Genomic DNA, 18,298 nt, shown 5'->3' on the forward strand with positions numbered 1-18,298 from the left:
CATACGAAGCAAATTTGACTTCACTTAAGAAACTTATATTGGCATCAGTTGCATATGTTAGAAAAAAAGAGTACTTCCACGGGAAGTTCTTTTTCTTCTTCTCGGCTAATATTAATCTTTGATATGTTTGTCTACCGCTTCTGTTAACATGTGTGGTGCTGTACTCAAACTGATCATGCGAAGGTACATGTAAGTTGAACAAGCCAATCAGCCTAGTAAGAGAATGTGTTCCATAAATCCATTCTGCAGTACTACCGAGTAGTAAAGTTTTTAGACAATTTTCTACCTGTCCATGAACAAGCACGAGAATAGAACTTTTGTGTTCCATCATTTTAAGTTGAGATTGATATTTGCATGACCTCTTGCTTTTGAGTGCAGGAAATAGATCATGCAGAGAGTGCAGCACTGTATGCAAACAGGAGTGTCTGTAAACTGCTCACGGGTGATGGTGAAGGTGCTTTGTCAGATGCTCTTAGGAGCAGAATGCCGCGACCTGATTGGGCAAAAGCTTGTTATCGTCAAGCTGCAGCTCACATGCTACTCAAGGTGCCTCTAGTTTGCCAGTGTGTCCACTGATGACTTGCTCCATAATTCATACCGATCTTACAGTCTGGTTACGCTCTTTGATTTGCTCTGCACCCAGGAGTATAAACAAGCCTGTGATGCTCTCTTGGATGCACAACACTTGGATCCTGGGAATGCTGAGATTGAGCGTGAACTATGGTAACCTACTCTCTTATCCTCGTCTCTTTCGAGTGTCCTCCAAAATGCTGCTATGGTATAGGTTTGGCAAAGTATGTTTCGAGTGATGAGAAGTAGTTGCATATCTGACTATTTTACGTCAAATGCTATCAGTGCGCGCCTCTGAAGAATGTTTCCTTTGTTTCTTATGCGCCACTTGTGTCTAAGTAACGTGTAGGGCTGGACCTGCTGTGAGGAATGATGTGGTTATTGAGTTGCATATTGAGACGGTATTGTTAGAGATGACGTTTCCATTCCATCCGGCTGAATTCATGTAGGAAGGCTAGGGAACTCGTGAAGAATCCTCCCGGCGAAGGTGAGCAGTGAGGCGTGGGCATGCCCAGGCTGGAACATGTTCCACCTTTTTCACTAAAGTAGAGCTATAGCAGGAACTTCTCTAATCCCTGTGTTCTGACTTCTGATGTGAAATTCATGCAAAACTCGCATCTCCAGACTGCTAAAACACGACTTTGTATGAAATTGTCTCGTCTTACCCATGGATTTTACATGCCGTATATCCAATTTATGTTGTTTTGGATGAGTACCTTTTGCATTTTCAACTACTAGCACAAATACCGTGTGTTGGAATGGGAGACATTGTTATCTGTCTCATGCGTTCACTTTCGTCGGTCCCGCCCTACTGTCCTCCTTCTCTCCCTCTTGTAGAGCTTCTCACATTCATCAATGCAGTCTTCCGTCCACCTCCGTTTAATTATGCACCACTTATTGAATCCCAATACGTAGTATGCACAATGTGCAACCTTCTTTAGTTATGCAGCAAGCTGTTTAATTGCACACCACACTAGTGCAGAACCGGGCTTTAGTGCCGGTTCGTAACGGCCTTTAGTGCTGGTTTGCCAACCGGCACTAAAGAGTGGGGAATAAAGCCCCCCCCCCCTTAGTACCGGTTCATCACAAACCGGCGCTAAAGTGCCACCACGTGGCACGAGCCAGGCCCGGGGTGCGCGTAGGGCATTAGTACCGGTTGGTAACACCAACCGGTACTAAATATTTGGGGGGGGGGGGGTTTGATTTATTTTCCATTAAATTTTTTTGTTTGCTGGTATTTCACAATACTATAAATTGTACACGTTATGCATATATATAAATAGATTTTCTCGTACGTAGAACCGCATATATATATATATATATATATATATATATATATATATATATATATATATATCATCGAATGTCTCACAAATCAACACCATTAATTATTCACACATACACATGTATATACATATACAATTTCTCCTACATATGTTGCCTTTGGTGCCTCCGGAGCACGATGACAAGTGGTTCATGGGGGCGGTAGCGGGTAATAGTATTCTCCTTTGGGATCTATGACCTGGTCGAGCAAAAATCCGGCTATTTCCTCTTGAAGTGCTAGTATGCGGTCCGATGGTAGGAGCTTATCCCGCACCGATCTGAACTGTTAAGAAGGAGATCAATATGCATGTGTGTTAGTTGTGTGACTAGATATCGATAATGGTGTGAATAGTGTTCTGACAAACGTACCCAGTCCTGTCTATCAGATCTGCTCCTTTCGCACGTCATCATGCGAATGTTCTCGCAAACGTAGAATGCACACAGATTATTCCCCGGCGCCTGCTTCAGGGCCTTTACGAGAATGGAATTGAATCAGATAATGATTAATCAAGCATGATAATTAATTAATGATATTGAAACAAGAATTAAAGAGATGGTAGCTAGCTAGTACTACTTAATTACTTACCTTGGGTCGATGCCAAAACAACTTTTTTGGCCACTTGCCTGGAGTCACCTTGATGAACTTTGCCCATGCCCTGCCCGCCGGCAAAGAAAATTAATAAAGGGGTTATTAAATAGTTCATATCAGGAAATGACGAACTAATAATTAATAGGCCGAGATATAGTTAATAATGATTGAAATTACCTGTTGACTATCCCCTTCACGATGGTGTAGTCTTTATCTTCTTTAGTTAGTGAGTCCAGTAATTCAACTTTTCCTTCCTCAACTTTAATGTCTAACAAGACCCAGTGCCAACTGCATACGCACACGTTTGCATGTCTTAATTAAGCGGGCATGTGCATAAAATTAATCAACTACCGTAAACCGTATACACTTAATTATTAACATCTAGCTAGCTAGTAAGCAAAAACAGAATTTGTAGTACAAGACAGTGTGACTCACGGGAAGTTGTAAGGAAGTAGTATATCTTCATTGCTATTGAGGCGCTTCAAGAACTCTAGCATGCTTTTCCTCTACAGCATCTTGACAATGTTCAATCTGCCATATGTCCTGATTAATGGTATTTGGGTCAATGAACCCAACGCCATAGCGTCCAGCTTTTTTCATTTCATACATCTTCATCCTGCATATAATACCACAGAAAAAGAATATAGTGAGGATAATTACATGTAATGATTGATCAAAATTATCACTACATAACTAGCTTGAGACTTAAATTACAGAAAGAAATCACTTACAGACAATAGCAACTGACGATAGACTTGTCGAGTGCGTCTTGATTGTATAACTGAAATAGTTCTGGATACTCAATGGCGAGAGCTTTCTCATGATAATAATGCTCATGCTTGACATTCACCATGAGGGACTCTCGATTGGAAATCTTGGTAATGTTCATGTACCATTGATGCAATTGATACATTCTCGTTGGGAGGTCCTTGACCTTGTCTGGATGGACCAAAGGTTTGCCCCGGACATATTTCCATGCTATTTTCGATTCTTTAAGCGTAGGCATGGGCTCGATTTTGAGGAGTTGTCCAACAGAGATATTGAGCATTTGAGCCTGCATTATATGATCCTCTGTTATTAACACATCGCCATGCTGGGGAACGCTAACGATTTGCCCACAATAATATTTGGCGTGTGTCCTACTCCTCTCATGTGTTGTTGGCACAACAAGCGGGGGGATCGCTTGCGCCTCCTGTTCTCCCAACTGGGGAACGGTTTTCCCGCATTTTTTGCCAGCTGCTTGTTGGCTCGAGCTCGAGCTTGCTTCCTTCTTTAGCCGTTCTTGATGTAGTTTCCTGATTTTGCGCTCATAGTCCAAGTCAACGGGCTTGGGAACTGGTTCTCTAGCCATATGAATGAAGTGGTCAATTACTTTCTCAGGCACTTTCTCCTTTGGCGGCGGTGCCGGTTTTGGTCCAAAATGGGCGTCCACTTGGGCTTGCACTATGGCTGCGTTTTGCTCCTTAGTCATGTCGTAAGGCCTCTGAGGAAGAGGAGCGAGGCTTGGACCATATTTATAACTCTTGTCTCCGCCTGTACTTCCTGAACTACCTCGACTCGTACCGCTACGCACCAAAGCTGCGGCATGTCTCTTCTGCGATTGCTGAGACGGCGGAGACGGCTGACGTGGAGTTGGACCAGGAGAAGTGGCCTGACGATGTGCCGGACTTGAAGCAGGAGGTGTGGCCTGACACGGTGCCGGACTTGAAACCGGAGAAGTGGCATGACGCTGTGCCGGACTTGAAACCGGAGGAGTCAGCTCACGCGTTCGGGGACTTGGAGGAGGTGGCGGACTTCGAGGAGGAGTCGTCTCACGCGTTCGTGGACTTGGAGGAGCGGGAGTCTGCTGACTCAGTGGCGGACTTCGAGGAGGAGTCGGCAGACGACGCGGTGTCGGTGGACTTCGAAAGATGATGCAATCCTTTCTCCATAGGATGATACGATGTATGGCCTCTCCCAGTGTGCGCTCGTCTTCACCTCCAGGAATGTCAAGCGTTAGCCCCGAATATGGGTCCACCACTTCATCAACCATGACACGAGCATAGCCCTCTGGAATCGGGATGCAATGGTAGGTTGCTTCGGGGTAACTGGAAAAGCAATGCCGTCCGCCACCTTCATGGATATGTTCTTCATTTTGGAGTGTAGCTCACAGTTAGTGTTCTCTATGATGTCATCCACAGGGTATGTATCCAGCAGTGTGTCGCCCGGGGCAGAACCAACGCTGCTTCTCGGCATGGATGGGACGGTGCTATCCAATGCTGGACGATCATCCGCTTGCTGCTGCCGCTGCTGAGACCCCCTTTCCTGGCTAAGTGAGTCGATCTGCTGTTGCTGCTGCTGGAATTTGAGTGCCAGGTCCGCGTGCCTTGCTTCTAGGCCTTGAAGGCGTTCTGCGTCCTGCTTCCTCTGCTCCTCCTCCAGCTTCCTTTTCTTCTCCTCCTCCATCTTCCTTCTTGCACGGGTCCTGTAGTCCTCGTTCCATTCTGAAAAGCCCTCATACCAGGGAATAACGCCCTTGCCTCGTGTTCTTCCCGGGTGTTCAGGATTTCCCAGGGCGCGCGTAAGCTCGTCGTTCTCTCTGTTGGGCGTGAACACCCCCCTTCGAGCTTCTTCTATTGCGTCAATTATCTTTTGTTCGGCTCCTTTTAGACTTGCCTTCCGCGAAACTTCGCCTGTCTTCGGGTCCAACGCTCCCCCATGCGCATAGAACCAAGTTCTGCACCTGGGGGGCCAGTTCCTAGTAACCGGAGTGACCCCTGCATCCTCCATCTCTTGCTCAGACTTATCCCACTTAGGCAATCCCACCGCGTAACCACCTGGACCCAGCCTATGGAACTGCGTCTTTCTTGCGGCATTTGCCTTGTTTTTCATTGACCGTTCCTTAGATAATTCTGAATCCTTGAAGGTCACGAAATCGTCCCAGTGCTCTCTTTGCTTCTCCAGTGTTCCCTTGAAATCTGGAGTCTTCCTTTCATTAGCGAGGTAGTTGGCCCATACAGTTTTCTTGTGGGTGTTGAATGCAATTGCCATCTTCTTAAGAGCAGCGGCCTTGACTTTCTCCACATCTGCTTCAGTGAAATGATCTGGTAGGGTGAAATGTTCCATCAGAGATTTCACAAGGTCTTTTTTGGCTCTGTCGTCGACCCAAGTAACACCTGGACGTTTAGTCTTTGGCTCTTTCCATTCTTGAATGGAGATCGGGAGTTTGTCCTTCACAAGAACTCCGCACTGACGAGTCCACTTGTCCGCAACTTTCTTAGGCGTGAGGGGTTCGCCACTAAGTTTGGTGGATTCGATGTGGTACTTTACACCATCCTTCAACAATCTGCCCGGGCCTCGCTTTGTCTTGCTGTCTGTAGAAGCAGATTTGCTCAATCCGGAGGGCTGAAAGAAGAAAGATCGATTCGTTAATATATCTTCAATTAAAAAACATGTGATGATCACCATGATGCATGCTTATATAAATATACCTCGCCGGTAGTCTTTGTTATTTGAAGATCAGCATTGTCTGTGTCATCACAAACATTGTCTGTGTCATCATAATCATAATCATAGTTCATGACTTCATCAGCTCGGTCGTCGAGATCGAATATCTTTTCATCACCCTCTCCGGTATTGTTCAGATATTGGGAGCCGTCATCTGCTTCATTCAGATCATCTAGCCTGTGAGGGCTGCGTATGATGTCGAACAATTCCTCTTCTCTCTCTCTGCCGGTATTGTCCGCCATAGCTTTTACTTTACTAATACAGAAGAAATATAAAACAATTTAGTATTCAAATTACAATGCATGGATGCAATTAATCAATAAGGAAAAACTGAATCTCGAATACATCGTCTCGAATATATAATCTCGAATACATCATCGTCTTAATATATATAATCTCGAATACATCGTCTCGAATATTATATATCGAATACATCACTGGCTAGGTACCTAATAAAGATCGAGTACTACAGAAGAATCTAGGGCGCCACTCGCGGTTCCTGGGGCGCGGGCGGTGCACACCCAAAGAGAAGGAACCATCACAGGATCATATCTCCGGTCATCTGCCCAAAGAACCCGCCAAGTAGTGGAGAACCTGACGTCGTCCATAGCAGCCATGTAGCGATGGACGTGCTCATCTTCCTCCCTGACACGGCGACGCACCACCTCCGGCGGGGCCGGCTGCCTCTGCACCGAATGTGGCCCACGCGAACGCCACCAAAGAAGATCAGGGTCGACGACGGGACCCGAGGTCGGGTTCCTCACCAAGCGGCGCGCCCCTCCAGGTAGCACCTCCCAGTGCCAGCCCGGCGGAGCCCAGTCCCGGACATGGGTCCCCTGAAGCAGGACGTCGTCGCGAACGGGTCGACGGCGAGGATGCGGGCCGGGCATATCGTCGAGAACAAATACTATATGCCCGCAAAAAGTAACATTTTTAAAATGATTGGATTGTGATAACTAAAATTCTATATATATGCAAATTCTAACAATTTGACATTAATCTAATTCATCTAACTAAAACTAATTCTAAAATTTCCTGATTATATAACTAACATTTCCATAACAATTCAAATATTTATATAACTAAAAAACAGAAAAATTGCTAACATTTCTATAAATATTTCTATAACTAAAAAACAGAAAACATTTATAACATTTCTATATAACTAACATTTCTAATATTTATATAACTAAAAACAGAATAATTTCTAACATTTCTATAACTAAAATACAGAAAAATTTATAACAAACAAACTAATGTGTGTGTGTGTAGTGTGTGTGTGTGTGTAGTGTGTGTGTGTGTGTAGTGTGTGTGTGTGTGTGGACATGGAGGCCGGGGCGAGCTCACCGGCGAGGCGACGACGGGGCGGCGACGACGGGGCGACGGGACGGGGCGGCGACTACGGGGCGGGGCGGCCGGGGCGACGGGACGGGGCGGCGACGACGGGGCGGGGCGGGGCGCGGCCACGGGGACGACGGCGGCGATGGGGACGGGGACGGCCGGGGCGGCGACGTCGATGGGGGCGGCGACGAGGGGCGGGGACGGCCGGGGTCGGCGACGAGGGGCGGGGACGGCGTCAATAGGGGCAGGACGGCGCGACGGAGGGAGGAAATAGGGGGAAACTGAATTTTTTTTCAAGTGTTGTATATATAGGATGGACCTTTAGTACCGGTTGGAGCCACCAACCGGTACTAAAGGTCTGTTTTGGCCAGGCCAAGCGGCGGGAAGCGCACCCCCTTTAGTATCGGGTTGTGGGGGTCTTTAGTACCGGTTGGAGCCACGACCCGGTACTAAAGGGGGTGCGCTGGCTCCAGGCGGTGCGCAAGTTTAGTCTCACCTTGCTAGCCGAGGGGCTACCGCACTGGTTTATAAGCCCCAGTGCGGTAGCTCTCTCGAGCTCCTCTCCTAAGCAGGCCTACTGGGCCTACCTATCCTCTTCGCCCAGTGGGCCTACTAGGCCTTTGCGGGCCCGCATCCTGACCCAACAAAAGGTTGTATTCCTAGTCGTATGCAGGCCGCTTTTGCCCAGTAGGCGGGCTTTTTTATTTTCTTATTTTTTTTTGCTTTATTTATTTTTGTTTTATTTATTTTTGAGTTGTTTTTTTCCTGTATTTAGAGTTTCTTTGTGAATATTTTTGCTTTAGGTACAAAAAATTACAAACTTTCTGTTAGTGCCGGTAGTTTTCAAATTTGAATTGTTTAAATTTTGAATTATTTGAAATTTGTGTGAATCACTAGTTTGTGAATAACTTAACTTTGAAAAAAGTTTTTTCAGTGATTCTTTTTCTTATGTTTAATATTAGTGTGTTTTATCATTATATTCAATTTGGTAATGCTTAGGTTATTTAAAAAATGAAATGCCTTTGTAACAGTTCAGTTTTCGTCGGAAACCCTGATACTTCGAAAGAGATTGTCCATTTTGTACACGAAGTGCATCCAGTTTTTGCCGTAACCCTCTCTACTTTTTTGCACATGCTATTTGTATGAAATTATGATACCATGCCAACTTTCAACCTTTTCTGAGTTCATTTGAAATGCTTTTCAATTTCAGGGTCATTTAGCTGGAAAAAATCAGTAAATGCATGAAAAGAATTTGTTTGCACATAAAATTTCTTCGCGTTTCAAATGCCAAAACACATAACTACCCTAACTATTACAGACATTCCCTCCTGGGTGTGAAACACAGAAGAAAGTGATGATAGTGAAGCCGATCACATCCCAGATCTTTGGGTGTGAAACTTTTTCTTCGCGTGTGTCCCTTTGCGCCGTAGCCATGGAAAATCTTCATCATTTAACTGGATGCTCGGGTCAATATTCACTGTGAATGGAGCAATTTCATCAAACTTTTCATAATCTTCTGACATGTCTGTCTTGTCATCCACTCCCACGATGTTTCTTTTTCCTGAAAGAACTATGTGGCGCTTTGGCTCGTCGTATGATCCATTCGCTTCCTTATCTTTTCTTTTTCTCGGCCTGGTAGACATGTCTTTCACATAAAAAACCTGCGCCACATCATTGGCTAGGACGAATGGTTCGTCTGCATACGCAAGATTGTTGAGATCCACTGTTGTCATTCCGTACTGCGGGTCTTCCGTTACCCCGCCTCGTGTCATATTGACCCATTTGCACCGAAACAAAGGGACCTTCAAATCACCTGATCCATAGTTAAGTTCCCATATGTCCTCTATGTAACCATAATATGTTTCCTTTCCCGTGTTGGTTGTTGCATCAAAGCGGACACCACTGTTTTGGTTGGTGCTCTTCTTATCTTGGGCGATCGTGTAAAATGTATTCCCATTTATCTGGTACCCTTTGAAAGTCATTATATTCGAAGATGGTAACTGGGACAGCGAGTACAGGTCATTTTGAATATCGCCATCATTCAGGGCACGTTTCTGCAACCAACCGGCGAAAGTCCTCGTTTGTTCGCGTGTAATCCAGTCGTCAGACTTCTCCGGGTGTTTGGACTGTAGAAAATTCTTGTGTTCCTCCATATACGGAGCCACCAAGGCGGAATTCTGTAGAACTGTGTAGTGTGCTTCAGTGAGAGAATGCCCGTCCATACATATTATTTGATGCCCTCCTAGCGTGCCTTTTCCTTCCAGTCTGCCCTTATGCCGCGATTCAGGAACACCAATCGGCTTAAGGTCAGGAATAAAGTCAATACAAAACTCAATGACCTCCTCATTTTCATGGCCCTTCGAGATGCTTCCTTCTGGCCTAGCACGGTTATGAACATATTTCTTCAAGACTCCCATGAACCTTTCAAAGGGGAACATATTGTGTAGAAATACAGGACCCAAAACGTTAATCTCTTCGCAAAGGTGAACTAGGACGTGCGTCATGATGTTGAAGAAGGATGGTGGGAACACCAACTCGAAACTGACAAGACATTGCACCAAATCATTCTGTAACCTTGGTATGATTTCTGGATCGATTACCTTCTGAGAGATTGCATTGAGGAATGCACATAGCTTCACAATGGCTAATCGAACGTTTTCCGGTAGAAGCCCCCTCAATGCAACCGGAAGGAGTTGCGTCATAATCACGTGGCAGTCATGAGACTTTAGGTTCTGGAACTTTTTCTCTGCCATATTTATTATTCCCTTTATATTCGACGAGAAGCCAGACGGTACCTTCATGCTGAGCAGGCATTCGAAGAAGATTTCCTTCTCTTCTTTGGTAAGAGCGTAGCTGGCCTGACCCTGATGTATGCCGTCTTTTCCGTGCATACGTTGCTGGTCCTCCCGTGCCTCTGGTGTATCTTTTGTCTTCCCATACACGCCCAAAAAGCCAAGCAGGGTCACGCAAAGATTCTTCGTCACGTGCATCACGTCGATTGCGGAGCGGACCTCTAGGTCTTTCCAATATGGCAGGTCCCAAAATATAGATTTCTTCTTCCACATGGGTGCGCGTCCGTCAGCGTCCTTCGGAACAGGTTGTCCGCCAGGACCCTTTCCAAAGATTACCTTCAAATCCTTGACCATATCATGTACATCAGCACCAGTACGGTGGCGAGGCTTCGTCCGGTGATCCGCCTCACCTTTGAAATGCTTGCCTTTCTTTCTTACGGGATGCCTTGTCGGAAGAAATCGACGATGTCCCAGGTACACATTCTTCCTACAACTATCCAAATATATACTGTCGGTATCATCCAAACAGTGCGTGCATCCGCGGTATCCCTTGTTTGTCTGTCCTGAAAGGTTACTGAGAGCAGGCCAATCATTGATGGTCACGAACAGCAACGCCTTTAGGTCAAATTCTTCCTGTCCGTGCTCATCCCACGCACGTACACCTGTTCCATTCCACAGCTGTAATAGTTCTTCAACTAATGGCCTTAGGTACACATCAATGTCGTTGCCGGGTTGCTTAGGGCCTTGGATGAGCACTGGCATCATAATGAACTTCCGCTTCATGCACAACCAAGGAGGAAGGTTATACAAACATAGAGTCACAGGCCACGTGCTATGGTTGCTGCTCTGCTCCCCAAAAGGATTAATGCCATCTGCGCTTAGACCAAACCATACGTTCCTTGGGTCACCTGCAAACTCCTCCCAGTACTTTCTCTCGATTTTTCTCCACTGCGAACCGTCAGCGGGTACTCTCAACTTTCCGTCTTTCTTACGGTCTTCTGCGTGCCACCGCATCGCCTTCGCATGCTCTTTGTTTTGGAACAAACGTTTCAACCGTGGTATTATAGGAGCATACCACATCACCTTGGCAGGAATCTTCTTCCTGGGGCGCTCGCCCTCGACATCACCAGGGTCATCGCGACTGATCTTATAACGCAATGCACCGCATACCGGGCAAGCGTTCAAATCCTCGTACTCACCGCGGTAGAGGATGCAGTCATTAGGGCATGCATGTATCTTTTGCACCTCTAACCCTAGAGGGCAGACAACCTTCTTTGCTTCATACGTACTCTCGGGCAATTCGTTGTCCTTTGGAAGCATATTCTTTATCATTACCAGCAACTTTCCAAATCCCTTGTCAGATACACCATTCTCTGCCTTCCATTGCAGCAATTCAAGTGTGGTGCCCAACTTTTTTTTGTCAGCTTCGCAATTCGGGTACAACAATTTCTTGTGATCCTCTAACATGCGCTGCAACTTCGTCCTCTCCAGATCACTTGCGCAGTTTCTCTTTGCATCGGCAATGGCCCGACCTAGATCATCAGCGGGCTCATCTGATGCCTCTTCTTCAGCTTCTTCCCGCATTGCCGGCTCAGCTTCTTCCCCCATTGTTGTATCATCGTATTCAGGGAACCCATGGCCAGGATAGCCGTCGTCGTCCTCTTCTTCTTCATTGTCTTCCATCATAACCCCTATTTCTCCGTGCTTGGTCCAAACATTATAGTGGGGCATGAAACCGGACTTAAATAGGTGGACGTGAATGGTTTTTGACGTAGAGTAACTGTGACCATTCTTACAGCCAGCACATGGACAAGGCATAAAACCATCCGCCCGCTTGTTTGCCTCAGCGGCCCGCAGAAAAGTATGCACGCCATTAATGAACTCGGGAGAGCATCGGTCATCATACATCCATTGTCGGCTCATCTTCATTACACAACACCGAATAGACCAAATTAATACAAGTTCATACATAAAGTTCATATACAACACTTAATTAAATGCAACATACAAATAACTCTCTAGCTAAAGAATTTAAATGCAACAACAAATGCGATGAAGATCGCAACTAAGGTAACAATTGATCCAACAGCATAATGATACCAAGCCACACTATCAATGGCATATTTTCTAATCTTTCTAATCTTCAACCTCATTTTCTCCATCTTGATCTTGTGATCATCGACGACATCGGCAACATGCAACTCCAATTCCATCTTCTCCCCCTCAATTCTTTTCAATTTTTCTTTCAAATACTCGTTTTCTCTTTCAACTAAATTTAACCTCTCGACAATAGGGTCGGTTGGAATTTCCGGTTCACATACCTCCTAGATAAAAATATCTATGTCAACTTGATGGGCATAATTTGTCATAAACACGAAATGCAACAACTAGTTTTAAAAGAGAATATACCACATCCGAATCATAACAAGGACGAGGGCCGACGGGGACGGATATCAAAACCATGGCACTATGTATAACAAACAACGTACGGGTAAGATAATTATACGAGTAACTATATATCCAAATCACACAAACATCAATTTGGTAATGTAAAACATTCATGAACAAGAGCCTCACCACAAGGTGGTGCCGGCGACGGGACGGTGCGGGTGATCGACGATGGTTACGACGGAGATTTAGAAGGCACTAAGTAAACCACACCTACATATGCAAACTAAGTGTTATTTTTGACCTCAAATTGCATATAAATCAAATACTAGCAAATATAATTCCTCCCAAATTAATCACTATACAAAGCATTGCAAGAGCTAATCTAGCAATGAGAGTTGAAAGCACAAAGTTGCTAACCTTTGTGATCATTTGAACGGATGGGGGCCTTCAAATCTTGACAAATTTTGGGCAAAATTTGTGAGGAGCTTGAGGAAGAGAGGGGAAGAACAGAGGAAGTGAGGGGAAAGGGGAAGAACAGAGTGGCTCGGGTGGACGAAGGGTTTATGTACGTCGACCTTTAGTACCGGTTCGTGCCACGAACCGGTACTAAAGGTGCTAGACGGGCCCCAGACTGACAACACCCTGCCACCACCCTCTTTAGTACCGGTTCGTGGCACGAACCGGTACTAAAGGTTCGCCACGAACCGGTACTAATGAGAATGGCCGGCTAGCCGTTGGAACCGGCACTAATGAACACATTAGTGCCGGCTCAAAATCAAACTGGCACTAATGTGTCTCATATTAGGTCATTTTTCTACTAGTGCCACTTTATTAGCCCACATAGGTCATTATATTCCGTCTTTTGTTTAGCGGGACTCAATCACTCAATTCTCTTCTTCTCGCGTCATTAACCTCATCCTCCAGCAGAGGCCCAACACAGCATGCGTTATGTAATTGCAGTTGGCCTACTCGGAGCATAGGTTACCAAGAAAACACTAATTTATTTTTCTATGTGGCCCAATCAAAGAAAAAGAAGATGCGGAGCAGGCCCCTTGACTGCACGTTTTGGAGACCGTGAACGACAAAAAATTCAGAGAAACACACCTTCCTTTATGAAATATATGGGCACCAAGACCTGGTAGCCAAGTCATATTTATTAATGCACGGCGTACAATCCATGAACTAATGGTTTTGCATGTTTTGTTGCATGCACTAGCACCCTAAAAGGTCAACGATTGCTTTCCAAAAAATAATATTCTATTGATTTTCTAGCAGTGATTCCTTTTCAAAACGAAATTGCATGGTGTTTCTTCTACAGTAATACATGCTAGTATGGGTTCATTCTAAATATTTTGAACCCTTATACCTCCTATTAACTCCTAGAAAAAGCATGGTGTGCCTACATATATACCCAAGATATTCTCGGTAATGTATGCATCCTTTATATTTCTCACATTTTGACCATAGCTGCATATCAAGACACCCAAAAGTTTGTACATAGCTAATGAAATAAAAAAGGGTATGTATATACCCAATGCTATTTAAGGTATCAGATACAAGGCGTATTCCATGACCAATTAATATGAAACATCATCCCAAACGTATGTATGTATAATTGGGATGTTTTTTTTGCGGGGAGTATAATTGGGATGTTATTATGTATTTTTCTAATGATTTACTATTGAAGGTACATGACATTTTAAGAAAAAATAAGGCCAGGTCACACTTTTTGACAACTAATTTCCCTGTACAAATTAAGGTGACCAAATAATATAAAATGTGCGAACCAACCTGTGGTTGGATGGTTAGAGGGACCATGGTATCCCGAGCCCACCAGGGTTCAAATCCTGGTGCTCGCATTTATTCCTGGATTTATTTCAGGATTTCCGGCGATGCGCATTCAGTGAGAGGAGACGTTCCCGTCAACGACGAGGCGCTTATGGTGACTTCATAAATCTCAAGATGATATGTCGGCTCAGTCTTTCGGAGGTGCTCATAGGGGTAGGGTGTGCGTGTGTGCGTTCATAGGGGTGAGTGTATGCGCGTGTATATGAGCGCTTGTGTCTGTACTGATGTTCAAAAAAAATATAAAATGTCATCCTAGATTTTTTTTTTTACTTTTAGGTATGTACAAAGCATTTTTTTAGAAAAGGACGATGACCCCCGGCCTCTGCATCTGGGAGATGCATACGGCCACTTTATTGATTATTTTCAAGGATCTTACAAAGTATTACAACAATGAGCCTGAATCCACCGTCTTGGCAACACATGCCGCTACTCCTATCCAAAATGATGAAGGGGTGCTAGCTGGGCCACTACCCAAACCACTCACCTAAGCCTAACATCAAAAGCCGGAAGTCGAAACATATTCGGAAGTCCCAGCCGAGCCACATACCGGGTCTGGGGCACAATCCGGTCAGACGCACTCGTGTGTCGTCGCCGCCATCTTCCACAGGTCCGTCTTCAGATCATATTGAGGCTTCTACCTTGTCTGGCCACTCTGCCATCGACGCTCCCATGACACCAGACAACATCCTCCTCCTGCACGAGTTCATCTCCGCGCATCAGGCACCGAGTCTCCACAGCACCATGCCGTCGAGATCCGCCACCATCAATGTGTAAGATGAAGCACCGCTCCACCAAAGTCGCCGTCCTCTAGTCCCTCGAGTCCGTGTGCACCTCCAAGAATGACGCCCCCAGGAGGGAAACGACACCAGAGAGCCGCCGTTATCCGATCTACTGATCTAGGGTTTCCCCCGGAGGTAGCAGAGAGTGGCCTTGAACATCTCCACGGTGATGCCTTCAGGAAGGGAACGATGCAGACAGCGTCGCCATCGCCGGCCTTGGCAATAGCCAATAGCAGGTTTTCACCCAGATCTGATCGAAGACCTCCATCTCTCGTGCACGGGTCGCCGCCGTCCTTGCCGGGATCTGGATGATCGCGCTTGCCAGATCTCAGCACGGAGAAGGCCCCCACCGAGACCCGCCGGCCGAGCAGGGGAGGCCGAGGCCGCGCCCACAGGATCAGATCCGTGATGGATCCAAGCCCGCGCCACTGCTCCGGAGTCTGCCCCGCGCACAGCCGCCACCGCCTGCCGAGGCTCGCCGCCGCGTGCCCCGCGCCCCGCCACCGCTCGCCGAGGTATGTACAAAGCATGCTGATACTGATACTGTTTTTCCCGTTCGAATATATACCTAAGATATCGTACCCACATACATTTTTTCAATGCACGCATATGCCTTGGAGATATACAAAACTGATATTTTTTGAATGGGGACATGCTAGAAAATAATATACTCCTTTTTAATACGTGTATACTTAGTCGAGACATACCCGTAACGATATTGGAGATATACCCAAAAATGGTATACCCCAACAATGATATATCCCAAAAATATAATTAAAATATGATATATCCGGAAATTATATACCCAAAATCAATATACTGGAATGTGACATATCCAAATTTTGTGAGTATGGACTATCGCTGAAAACTACGTCAAATGTAGGTACATACCCAAGACAATAGTACGTGCATACATGGCGAAATATCAGGTGCTACCAAGGTTTAGATGATACCATGATACGGACTGTTTGGAGCCATCGGATCTCAGATTGAACAGCCACCAGGAGATCTTTAGCATTTTGCAGAAAAATCATCCAAGAGTTTTAAAATTGCGCACATGCACAATAGCTCAGATGCCTCCTCAGATGTTGTTGGATCTAAGATCCAACGGTCTAGAAGCCCGTATCTATCACCTGAAACTTTCGGTGTATACATATTTTTTTTGCATGGTAATACGTGTCTCATTCATATCATAAAGAACAAAGTACCAGTCATGTAAGTACCGACATGACAAAACTGAAAAGATAGAAGAATATCTCTGAGCTACACGAGGACTACACATGGATTTCCCATAAAAATACTATAGTTGTATGTATATACTTTCAAAGGAGTTTCAATTCTTTGTACAAGAAATAAATAAAGGAGAAATTGCATTTATTCCTTTCCTACTAGATGCATGATATTAAGATATTAAGACACCTAAATCATACATTTATTGGTACTTACCAATTACTTCCATGTAAAGCATATATGAACCCCCCCCCCCCCCCCCCCCTATCTTTTTGTTAAAAGCCCCTAATATTCCTACCCATTACAATATGCATGCATCAGTCTAAAACCCAATGGTCACCAAGTAAGGAGCCTGGCCATCTAGGTGTCCCAAAACAGTCGCTACTTGGTCCTAATCATCCAGCCGCAAATGATAACGAGAAAAATAAATATTAATATATGAAAACCATAAAGGTAAGAAACCACCAACATGACACCTCATAATTTCATTTTAAGATGGCCATGACATTAGTTTTAGAAAGAAAGGGCTGCACCCCTGTTCCATTTCAAAACGAAACGAAACAACCAGTCCAGAGTATGTTACAGCAGCAAAGCACACGACGGACAGCAGGCACGCTGCCGTAGTACAGCGTTGAAACAAAGCAACGCGAGTCTAGAGACTAGAAACAAGAAGGAAATTAAAACTGCAAGCGCTAGAGCACAAAAGTACTAATCAACCAAAGAGGGAGCTACAAGCTTCAAAAGCCCAGCGAACATGTCAACATGATCTTTCGCGCCTCAGCCAGGATCCGGCCATAGCAACAGAGATGGGCTTCTTGCTTTCTCCTCCAGCTTTTCCACTGCCCACTCCAGCTTGCCCCTGGCATCTCCTGAGGAAAGGCACTCCCAGGTAGACAGATTTGTAGCTGTTCTCCTCCAAATAGCCTGCATACCAGGCCAACAAACATTATTGAAAACTATGTCGTTGCGAGTTTTCCAGATCGCCCACAGCCCAGCCGCATGGACTATGTTAATGGCCGCGAACCTATCTCCTCTGAGCCAGTATGAGGAGATAGACATCATATTGATGTCCTCACTCACTCCAGTGATGGCACAGATGGTTCTCCAGAACTCAGCAGCAACCACACAAGCACTGAATAAATGAAAACAGGATTCATGTTCAGAGCAAAACACACAGGTGGGATCCCCCACCTCTGGCCTCTTGCTCAGGTTATCTCTGGTCAGGAGTTTATTATTGACCAAAAGCCAGAGAAAGATCTGAATCCTCGGGGGGAATTTTTAAATTCCAAACAGCAGGAGCAGTAGTAGGCAAGACCACTCGGAAATTACTGAACTTGTAGAAGGACTTAACTGTGAACACTTTTTTGGAATTCAGATTCCACACAGGAGAGTCATCCTCATCTGCTAACTGAATGGAACTGGCAATTTCTACTAGTTCAAACCAAAGAGCCATCTGCTCATGGGTAAAACATCTTCTAAACATAAGTTTAAGGTTACGGCCGTCCTAAATATTATTAATAGTGACATTATGCTCATTAATCGTATGTAATGATTGCTCATGGCTCTGTCAAGGTACGAGATCGCTTGCATCCAGGAGCACAACCTTTTTGGCATTGTTCTATAGTTGGAAAGCAATCACCTCCTAGGTCGCAGCAGTAAACTGCATTTATCCGTGAGCATGTGCACATTTGGACCTTCTTGTTGTTCATCTGTTCAACTGATCGACCTGTATGCAGACAACAATGTACATGTCAGCTAGCTTTCGTGTTAGTGGTTCTTCGAGGAGGGATCATACTCTATGTAATAATTCTTTATACCCTCACAAATAATAATAATAATAATTTATACAATACATTTTTTATCATATTCCACATGCTTGTTTCAGTATACTTAGGACCTGTTCGGAGCCACTCCGCTCCACAACTCCGCTCCGGGAGCGGGCGGAGCAG

At 45.1% G+C, this 18,298-nt stretch overlaps 1 pseudogene; it reads left to right on the forward strand.

Annotated features, from left to right (window-relative positions):
* Positions 1-1,068, forward strand: part of LOC123067401 (ankyrin-1-like) — a 142,719-nt pseudogene extending 141,651 nt beyond the window's left edge.
* Positions 1,069-18,298: the final 17,230 nt, after the last annotated feature.

The sequence above is a fragment of the Triticum aestivum genome, chromosome 3B, assembly GCF_018294505.1.
Source record: "Triticum aestivum cultivar Chinese Spring chromosome 3B, IWGSC CS RefSeq v2.1, whole genome shotgun sequence".
Lineage (NCBI taxonomy): Eukaryota > Viridiplantae > Streptophyta > Magnoliopsida > Poales > Poaceae > Triticum > Triticum aestivum.